Source organism: Bradysia coprophila, unplaced genomic scaffold (assembly GCF_014529535.1).
Source record: "Bradysia coprophila strain Holo2 unplaced genomic scaffold, BU_Bcop_v1 contig_70, whole genome shotgun sequence".
Classification (NCBI taxonomy): Eukaryota; Metazoa; Arthropoda; class Insecta; order Diptera; family Sciaridae; genus Bradysia; species Bradysia coprophila.
This window is the reverse complement of record NW_023503941.1, coordinates 3,698,296-3,709,259: the sequence shown is the minus strand read 5'-3', so window position 1 is coordinate 3,709,259 and position 10,964 is coordinate 3,698,296.

The window sequence follows — 10,964 nt, the reverse complement described above, 5'->3', positions numbered from 1 at the left end:
AGGATCATATTTTGTGACTAATCGCTTCACTACTGTTACGTATAGCAAGAAGAATTTTTCATTTAAATTTTCGAAATACTGTCGTTTGACGTAAAGACTTCACCCTGAACGAAAAACTGGGTAAAAACCAATTAATTTAACTGAGCTCGATGGGTTGTATGTTAAAATTTCTACTCTCGTTTAACACTCTACAGACTGTCATGATGAGACGAAGGAAATATAATTTGGACCAGTTATTTTAACTTGCTTTGGGCATCTCCAACACATTGTCACACAGTGCGTTGGCATCTCTCAAAAATTTAAATGAAAAATGCAATGACGAGTACGCTAAGGCAAGTTATAATTAACTGGTCTCCGGAACTCTCGATCTGATCATAACAGTCTCCAGAAAAAAGATTGCACTGCAAAATTGACGACACGAGAGCTTTCTGAAGAAACAGCGAGTGGTGAGTAGTCGCCGATTCTTCAAGAACTCACCTTTTCTTCAGGAAATCGCAATTTTGTAGAATTTTGTACGAAATGTTAAAAAGGCGAGAAGAAATGACGACTCTCTGAGGAATTTGCGATTTTATGAAGAATCGGCGACTTCTTACGACTTCTTCATGAACTCGCCGCTTCTTCAGGAAGTCGTCATTTCTTCTCGTCTTTCTAACCAATTTGTGTAGTCGATTTTTCAGTGGAATAGAAAAAAGGCGTAGTTTAGCTTAAGTGTGTTGATAAAGTTGAATTCACAGTCGTCCGTTTAGCTCTATGTTTATCTGACGTTTTTATTGGTAAATTCACTTTTGCATTGTTTTAATTTCAACTGTCAAGGAAACGACTGGAAAACAAAGACAAGAATGCTGTTAAAGTAGGGTTGTGCTTGTTTCGCCTGGAATGGCCTCAGAAAGAGCCGTCGCTCGAAAGCACTCCAAATACTCGTTGATAAAGACAAATTACCAATTCGTCGCCGTCGGGGTAGAGACATTCGGTCCATGGTCGAAGGAAGCTGTCAATTTATTTAACAAAATTGGCTCACACAGGATTAGACTGACAGGCGAGGTGAAGGCGAGACATTATTTGTTCCAAAGATTTTCCCTGGCTATCCACCGGGGAAATACAATGACTGTCAACGATGGCATTCCGAAGGGTGCCGCACTGGACGAGATCTACCATCTGCATCTGCATTGATCAAGTTGTTTTTCTTCTCTTTTCTTCTTTCTTTCATTTTTCTGTTCTCTAATTACTGTGCTATGTAGAATGAATTGGAATAAAGACCCTCATATTATAATGAGGAGAGATATACTTATATTTATATACTTTGGGAAAATGGACGACTGCTATTTTCAACTTTAGTGAATTCACCTCAAACTCAGGATCCGAAATTTCTCTGCATTGCCTTCACTACATCTACTTTCAAATCACACTTGTAAATACAAAAGTAAACGTGCATTCAATCGCTGACATCAAATATTCGATTCTTTTTCGGGTATAACGTGAGGTCCAACGACCTTCAAAAGAATTTCAATGAAGGCCAACCGGTCCAGCGAGGTATACAAAGAAATTGTACGGTGTGTATACCGATCAAAACAAAATTATTTTCCGAGACATTATTTGGCTATAAAACTTGTGTAGAAGCCGTGCCATATATATTACACCGAGTTGGTATGGAGGTTGTGACGCAAGTTCTAGATGAGATATGAACCCATTCTCTTTTTGGTATTTGTGTTTAGGACGAATTTCCGATTTCAATTTCTCGTCGATTTCACTCAGAATCATTCCACTACAAAGTCCTTTACGCACATTTTTGAACAAGAGTCATGTTACATGACCATAGCTCTGCTACTAGCACGAACATAAAAAATATTTGGAGGCCGATGAAGTCACAGTAGGCAATACATACAATTATAAGCGGTAGCTCTCATCACAAAAGCCTCCAAATTGGACATTTGTCAAAGTAGTGTTCGCGCTATTAGCTGGGATAGTGACTTTTCGGTTTCTCTGGAACAAATTAATTGAAAAATTTTAACGCTTCCTTAGGTAGGACGATGTAACTATGTGTTAGTCAGACCTTCACACTTTTCATTTTTGAATTTAAGCGCACTTACGTAGCCACGCTTTCCGTACTAGCTTCCTTGAAAGACCGGTTAACTTTTTTTCGCGTGAAACAAAATGGCGTCGATACAAGGTTTTCCTAAAGAGTAACACGGAAAATTCCTAAAATATAAGTTCTGGGAACAGTAAAATCCTGGCTTACATCTCAACATCCACAAAACGGCTTAAAGCCTCACACGCAACATTCAAAGGCACTGACTCAAGCTTTCCAAAAAGCCATCACTTAATGAAATCTGATTTGAACAAAGGGGAACAAACTCTCTCTCTCTCTATATATCTCTTGCTTTCAATGTTAATATCTGTAAAGATGGCCTCAGAGTCATCCGTTTTCATTCATCCGTTTTGCCTGCATGTACGTGACAGGTGTCATTTCAAACAATGAGTTCTGTTGTATGAAATGCCAACTGTCATGCATACGGAGGCAAAACGGATAACTGTGAATTCAGACTAAATCTGAGGACATAAGCAAAATTAAATTTGTCTGGGAGCTGCGGGAACCCGTTAGACTGTTATTGTAATATTTTCGTAATTTATTACAATTCCTTAAAGTGCAGCTGAACGTGAACGGTGTTTTATTTGTATGTGGTTGGTGCTCCCCTTTCATGAACTTAATTAAAACAAGTACCGCTTCCCTCGGGCGTGTCTCTGAAAGGTAGTCGAAATAGTGAGGCTAAGTTCGAAGATGGGCAGGTCGGCCCTTCGTGAGTTAGGGCCGCCAAAGTGTTTTAAGGTCTTTTAGGGATATTTACGGCAAAAAAAAACGATGGAAATGTAACAAACAAGGGAAATGATAGGTATTGTCAATATCCGTCCAGGAAAAAAAGTTTTTTTTAAATCGGGTGAGTGTACTCAACCTGATTTTAAGTTTATCTGAAAGAATTGCAAATCTAAAGATGACGTCGAGAAATAGTGGCACACTGGCACAGTACAATGCTCTGAGAACAATATACCATGTTGAACACAAAATCTCTAGCGAATTATAATTGAAAATGAAATTTCGATTCATCGCTGTGGCCAGGTTTTTTAAAACCTTCTTGAAGCACACATACCTATGTGACGAGCGATTTTTTTGATTTATCTATCGATACGAGGTGATTGTTGAATTGTTATTTAACCAACTAGGTCATCAATATATATGTGTAACTCAAACGCTAGAAGTTCATCACATGAACAACGAATTCGTCTTATCAGACACATATAAGACACAATGACATTTGAGCACTGTGTCCATCATAAAATCATTCTGGTACTTCAATTTACATCAAGATCCATTGAAAATCCATAAAATTATCAGTGTGGTGTCGAATGTATTCAAGAACAATTGATACGGTAGTGACTGTAATCAGGACAATCTTCAACATGCAAATGATGTAGGTTGTTTTATCTATAGTTATGATAATTGGAGCAATTATAAAAGAAGTGTGGTATCGCAACAACGAAATACACCTCATGCAATGTTTGCACAGGCAATTAGTCTTTCCAATATATTGAACATCTCGCGCATATTAATCGCAGACCCCTGACGAACATATTGTAAAATAGATTTAAATTTCAATGAAAACTTTTGTATTAATTGTCCTTTGCAATTTTGATGTGCAGGTAAAATGTTTTGCAGCAACATTACTTGCACAACGTAAAAATATAAAATTCAATTTTAAGGCATGGTGGACGGAATTTGAGGTAACGGGCGTAGAAAATTCAATTGAAGGAATAGGTAAAACTGACCTTAAGGTCGCTCGATTCAATAGAACGACATACACGATACGTGGCGACTTCGAATTGACAGAAAATATGGAGCAGAATTATGACGTAGCCACGGTAGAGGAAATCCAGGCAGCAACAACTCGATTTGACTACATTACATTTTAGTTCAAGTTCTTACGTCAATCCGCTCTCTTTACGTTGTTCGAGGTTTTCAGTAAGGCATACCAAAAAGAAATTCGACAAAATCAACGTCATCATCGGTCGACTATCGTCGTTACAGGCAAGGCTGTATACTTTGGGGAGGTCACGCAGACCGCCATTTTGTTAGATACGCGGGAACACACCACTTCTGATGACTTTACATATACAAAAAATTCACCACATCATCCAGACGACGAGAATCATCAGAGTAGGTGAATTTTAGTATTAAATCCTCCATTTCATCATCAACTGTGGTGTGTAACCCGCGTATCTGTATCTGCGTGACCTCCCCAAAGTATACAGCCTTGGTTACATGCGCATTACGCGTGCGGCGGTTCGATTCTCAGTCAGCACTTTCTATATTCACCACCCGCATAACTTAATACAACTCGACGGAAATTGCTTTATATTCTTTCATACCGTCGCGTACGATCAATCGAATAAGTCATAAATCGTAAGCAAATTTAATTGAATAAATTTATTGTTAAGGATTCATCCTTTCGTTTCATTTACTTAGTTCTACTCCGCACGCGTATTTCGTCTTAAAAAATTGCCTGGCAATCCCAAAGCTAATGTACTTGCTGAGGTGCTCTCCCCTTTGGCGTTTCCCCGACATGCTGCACGACCTGGACAGGCAATTACAATCGGCATTGGAACAGATAACAAACGTACAACTAAACGGTTCACAATGGATTCAATCAAGCCTACCAGTGAATTTTGCCGGTTTAGGCATTCGTTCGCTAACAGAAATTTCCCTCCCAGCGTACTTATCTTCAGTGTATGGTGTACGAGACATAGTGTCTACATTAATCAATACGCGTTAGATATTTCGTACTTCCAGGAGTCATTGCGCAAGTGGAATTAAATTAATGGCGGACAATTGCCCGAAAAGCTAGACTCACAGTTTGCTTGGGATCAAATCAATGTCAAAAGAGTGGTTTCGCAATTAACTTATGCCAAATTGCATTTCCTCAAGGCCCTCAAGGTCTCAGAAGGGCGCCTAAATGTAGCGCATTTCCACAAAGGCTACTCCTACCAAACTCCTTCCTTACAGTTTGTAGAAGGATGAATTCAGTAGGAAAAAGCCAAAGTCCTTCTACTGCCCTAAAAAAGAAAAAAGAACCAACGGGAGAACTAAGGAACCTATATAGGTGAACATTTTAACTTTTCCATACTGAACCAAATTAAAAAAAAAATATGTTCAAACGAAAGTGCTCGTCAATACGAGTTCAACGAGCTATAGATCATTAAAACGGTGGTCTACATCCGGAGAAAACACCACTTGAAATGAAGCATCTTCACACATTTTCAGCACATTCTCCATATTCGAGTTAATAGAAATGTTTCATGTGGGTTTGATATACGTTTCGAACCACTACATTTGTTTACGAAAACTGCGCAGGAATTTTTGCTAAAACTTATATTAATTCAATCTTAACACTTTTTCATCGGCAAATCAATAAATTTTATTGAAGTTCTTTACTTAATTTCTGTAAATTTAATTAAAACATTTTCATGCACATTTCCAAAAAACACACTTATATGAAAGCCATTATTTCATTCATAAGACAAAAATATGACAGCTACATTTCTATTATAATGATTGTGTAGTAGATCAGTGTTGCCGTGCTTCATATAAAATGTGCGCGAAATTATGAATTTGAAAAATTTGTTTGTTCGCAAAATTTTTGGATCATTTTGGAATTTCAGGTTTCAGGTTTCAATGTGGAATTTGTTTTAGGGTTAGAATGTCCAACAAAATGGTGGAAAGCAACCATCTTGGAAATTCTTTGATTTTTTTGTATTTAGGCCTATATGGCACATATATAGTTGCAGTAAATTGGTAATCATAGAGTTTCGTTGACGGATAACTTTTTCCGGCATTTCAAGAAAATAGCGGCCACCTCGAAATTTCGTATTTTTTAGATATTTTCGGCTATACGGTATGTAGAGAGTTGGGATAAAGTATCGTTTGTACAGTTCCGTTGGTGGAAAACTTTTTTCGATATTTCAAGAAAATGGCGGCCATCTTGAAATTTCGGATTTTTGACATATTTGCGGCTATACGGCATGTAGATAGTTGATACAAAGTGGCACTTGTACAGTTTCGATTGCCATTTTTTTTGCTTCTAGATTTCAAGAAAATGGCGGCCATCTTGAAATTTCATATTTTTTAAATATTTTCGGCTATACGGCATGTAGAGAGTTGGGATAAAGTGTCACTTGTACAGTTTCGTTGACGATAAACTTTTATCAACATTTCAAGAATACGGCGCGCAGTGTTCCAAAACGTTACTGCCACATTCATAAATCTATTTTTGACATCAGTACGTCACTTTGCGACCCCTTTATGTACCGAATTACCCTACAGTAACAGTAGACTTTCGAAAAACCAAGAAAAGTTTTTGTTGGTTTTTTGGGTTTTGGAGCCCATTTTCCCCGTGAGGGGATTGTAAATTTTCCTTGTTAAATATAAAAATCCTGAGGACGTTGCAACTTGCATTGAGACACCTCAAGCATACTCCTTATGGTATTTTCTATGTTCCTGAACCTATCCGCTCACCAATCGCTGTAAAACAGATATCTTATTCCACATTTTCATCAATAACCAAAAAAATTCAAAAAAGCCTCATGAAATAAAATCGTTGTCTCTAACATTTCTGCAGTAGTAAGTGAAGGCGAGAGGCGAGAGGAAATGAAAACTAATATTGAGATATCTTTGCTGTTTTAAGTGGTTTTTCATATTTTTTTGGACCAAAATGTTTTAAAATGTGTTTGGAATCGATTGACATTAACAAAATAACAAAATAGAAAAAAATATTTTCACACAATCTGTTAATGCCAATCGATTCCAAACACACTTTAAAACATTTTGGTCCAAAAAAATATGAAAAACCACTTAAAACAGCAAAGATATCTCAATTTTAGTTTTCATTTCCATACTAAATCGCAAAATAAAAAAACTGACAGATCGTAACAAAGGAGAAACGAGCCGTCAGAACAATCGGAGCGTTTGCTGCGACTGAGCCCCGTACAAACCCGTACATCTATTGCGTACGTGACCCTAGTTCGTCCGTCGCCCTACTCTTACCGTAAGCCTACTGCGCCCGTAAACGTCGGTAAAGTAAAATTCTTATGAAATGTGTACGTCTTAAAAATTGCGCATAGCGCAATTACGAAGCCCCGTACGACGTTCCTTTCAAATGTAACACAAATTTCGAATTGACCTAAAATTAAGTATCATTTTCATCGATTTATATTGATTTTACAAAAATCCAAAATGGCGGCCGACGGCCATTTTGTTAGGAGGTGGAAAGTAGTACGGCTGCTTTACATTCGTTAGTACCTTTCAAACAAAAAAAAAATTTGAAATTCGGTCAAAGTTTACTCGAGATATTAACAAAAAAACACCACGTTCACTGTACGGCCGAGTAGCCAGATATAAGCTCACTCCAAGAGACCTAGCTCACGCTCCGGTGAATCGAATTTCATAAACTTTTTTTTTGGTTTTTTGGTTTACCTGATTGGTACGGTCAATACCTATCTAATAATGCAAAATCCATCTAAATACGTTCAAATTTGGCCAACCTACAAGCAAAAACGGCTTGCCGCCCTGTACTTAGTTCACACCAAGGGGTCTAACTCACGAGTCGATCATCCAATTTTCATAAACTTTTTTTTTGTCGATCGGTATTGTAAATACCTTTCATTTGACGTATCACTTACAAGTGTAGTGCTTAAATGTCTGGAGATATCGTCGAAAAACAGTTAGGCACTTATTGGGCCCCAGCTCCGGAAGGGTCGACCCAAAATCGCCCATCTTCGAACTTAGCCTCACTATTTCGACTATCTTTCAGGGAAAATTTTTTTTTTTTGAAATCGGATTTGATATACTCAAAATATCGACGTGACAGACGGACGGACGGACGGACAAAATTTTTATTGCGGATTCGTTATCTATGAACATAGGCAAACACTTTGCCCTTACCGTCTGCTTCGAATTCCATCAATTACACACGGCATCGTAATCCTATAAGCCCCTTCGTACTTCGTACGGGGCTAAAAAGCTCTCTCTGACGTATAAATTTATACGACTAATGGCGTGGATGGCGTGGATTATCTTGATTTCAAGTTTAAAATTTCGATAAAAGAACTTGTTAGAGCTTTTGCAAGCTCGATCCTGCCTGATCCGACACAGAAACGAAACTTAAAAGATTCGTATTCGTAAAAGCGTTTAGGGCTAATATAATGCAATATCCACTAACATTGTGTGCGCGTAAAGATCGGAACAGGTCGTACAAAACTAGCCCAATCATTTTGGTAGAGTACGGGTGGAGATCAAACAGTATCATGATTTGAAGCTGAATCATGTAACTATCCATTACACATGTTGGAACTACAGTACCGAACGTATTCAACGCTCAATCGCTAAATAGGTAAGCTTCAGGTTGAGACCCAAATTTAATTCAGATTTAAACCTGAAGCTGACCTATTTAGAGGCTGAGCGTCGAATACGTTCGGTACTGTAGTTCCAACATGTGTATGTAATGGATAGCCACATGCTTCAGCTTCAAATCATGATGTACCGTTTGATCTCCACCCGTACTCTACCAAAATGATTGGGCTAGTTTTGTACGACCTGAATTTTGATCTGTTCCGATCTTTATGTGCCCGAGAAATTGTTAAAAAGAGCTGACGCGATGACCACAATCGAAAACGGTAAACGGTTTTGCCTAATTTCGTATTTACTTCACAGTGCGAGGGTAGAATTTCCTTCAGCCGGCAAGGCAATAATCAGTACACTCTCATGCCTTTCAAAATTGCACGAGACAATTGTTGTCAATATTTTGATGCAGTCTATTTTCGATTACTCGAGAAGGAGCTGGCCGCATATTCGAATCTACCGAAGCGAGAGAACGGAGTTCTTCTTTGTGAAACGTGGAAGAAGGTAATTGATGAGAAGGATAGACACGAATGAGTGTAGAATTCGTGTATAATTCTACAACTTTTAGGGAGTTTATACCCTCAAACCGTTCCCGTTTGACAAAAAAATCATCTCTAAATATGTTGATCCTGGCTCGTACAAAGTGGAAATAATGTTTTTCAACAGAGCAACTGGTAACATTTCGTCTCTACTTGCTATCTATCAGAGATTGTACTAAACAGCGTTTTGAAAATGAGCCCAAAATCCGTAAAATATATGCGATAATTGGAATGAAATTTTGTGTTTTAATCTCCGAACAGAACGATGTCAACGGTCACGTTTTGTCGGTACTCAGTTTAGTTTTACTGAGCGCTCTAGTTGCCAAGGAGCAGCCCTTCAGCTTGTTGATTCTACCTGTGAAAGTGATGAAGAGTTACAACGAGCTATGCAGCATGATGAGCCCCGTATGCCTCTCCTGACTGCGAGGGCTAGCTACGGCTCTGTATTGAATAAAATTCAATGGAAACATTTATATTGTAATCGACCAATGGTACAAAACTTTATTTTACCTGGAAGCCAGACTAACTCCAGGGGTGGCGTTATCTAATATGCAGAACAATCACCAAAACAAACAAACAAACAGAGCACAATTACTCTTCCCTTTCCCATGGATCGCGTGAAGCGAAAGTGGAGATAAAATGCTGTTTCGACCTCCGGAACCAGTGGCGGTCAGAGGTTAGCGTGGTCTAACCATCTTCAGTCGTTTCCACTGGTCCGTTACACGAGACAGCAGTATTGTAATCGACCAATGGTGTACAAAACTTTATTTTACCTGGAAGCCAGACTAACTCCAGGGGTGGCGTTATCTAATATGCAGAACAATCACCAAAACAAACAAACAAACAAACAGAGCACAATTACTCTTCCCTTTCCCATGGATCGCGTGAAGCGAAAGTGGAGATAAAATGCTGTTTCGACCTCCGGAACCAGTGGCGGTCAGAGGTTAGCGTAGTCTAACCATCTTCAGTCGTTTCCACTGGTCCGTTGCACGAGACAGCAGCAAATTTTCTGATTGAACTAGTAATTTGAAAATTTACAATAAAAGTTCTGCCACCTTTCGATGGAAATTTCGAAACTTAGTGAGAAGCTACTACGAAAATGTACCCACAAAACGTAGCTCAACAAAGAGAAAATTCATTTCAATCAAAAAACAAACACGGAACAAAAACCTACGTAAAAACAAACTAACTAAAAATCACTCACACCACCAGCTCACACACGGATCACCTCACTCGCTTTCCACACCAGAAAACCAGAAAACCGCAAAAACACACAAACTAAAAACATTGACACTGACACTAACAAAAACTGCACGACCACTAATCCAAAAAGGAGAAAAACCCGACAACGAAAAACCAAAAAAAAAAACAAAAACGAAAACAGAAAGAAAAACGGAAAACGAAAAAATTCCTTTTGTCAACGTACTGATCCTGTCAGAATACTGATTCAGTTAGTGAAGTGACCCAAACTTGGACAAAATTTAATCAGAAAAGTGTTTTACCCATTTATCACATGTAACAGGGTATGTGGTGTTGCCCATCCTTCACTCAGAACAAAGCGTGTAGTAGTGTTACCCGTTCTTTTTTAAGACACAAGGTATGTTATGTTACCCATCCTTCACTTAGAACAAGGTATGTGGTGTAGTCATTCCTAAATTAGGAACAAACGAATGTTGCGTTACTCGCCTTTTTTAAGACTAAGGTATGTTATGTTACCCATCCTTCATTTAGAACAAGGTATGTAGTGCTGCCTATCCTTCACTTAGAACAAAGCATGTGTCGAGTTATACAATTTGAATGCAACGAATGCAATGAAATGATGAGCGTTCCGCATTCCGGCAAAATCTTTCCCTTCCCTTTCCCTCAAAACCACTGAAAACTCAAAAATCACTAAATCACTGCAACTTTAAAGACTTCGCGTCGCCACATAATTTCACAAGCAAGGTCTCCTCACCAGCTATTCCGGAGTTGCAAATTCATAA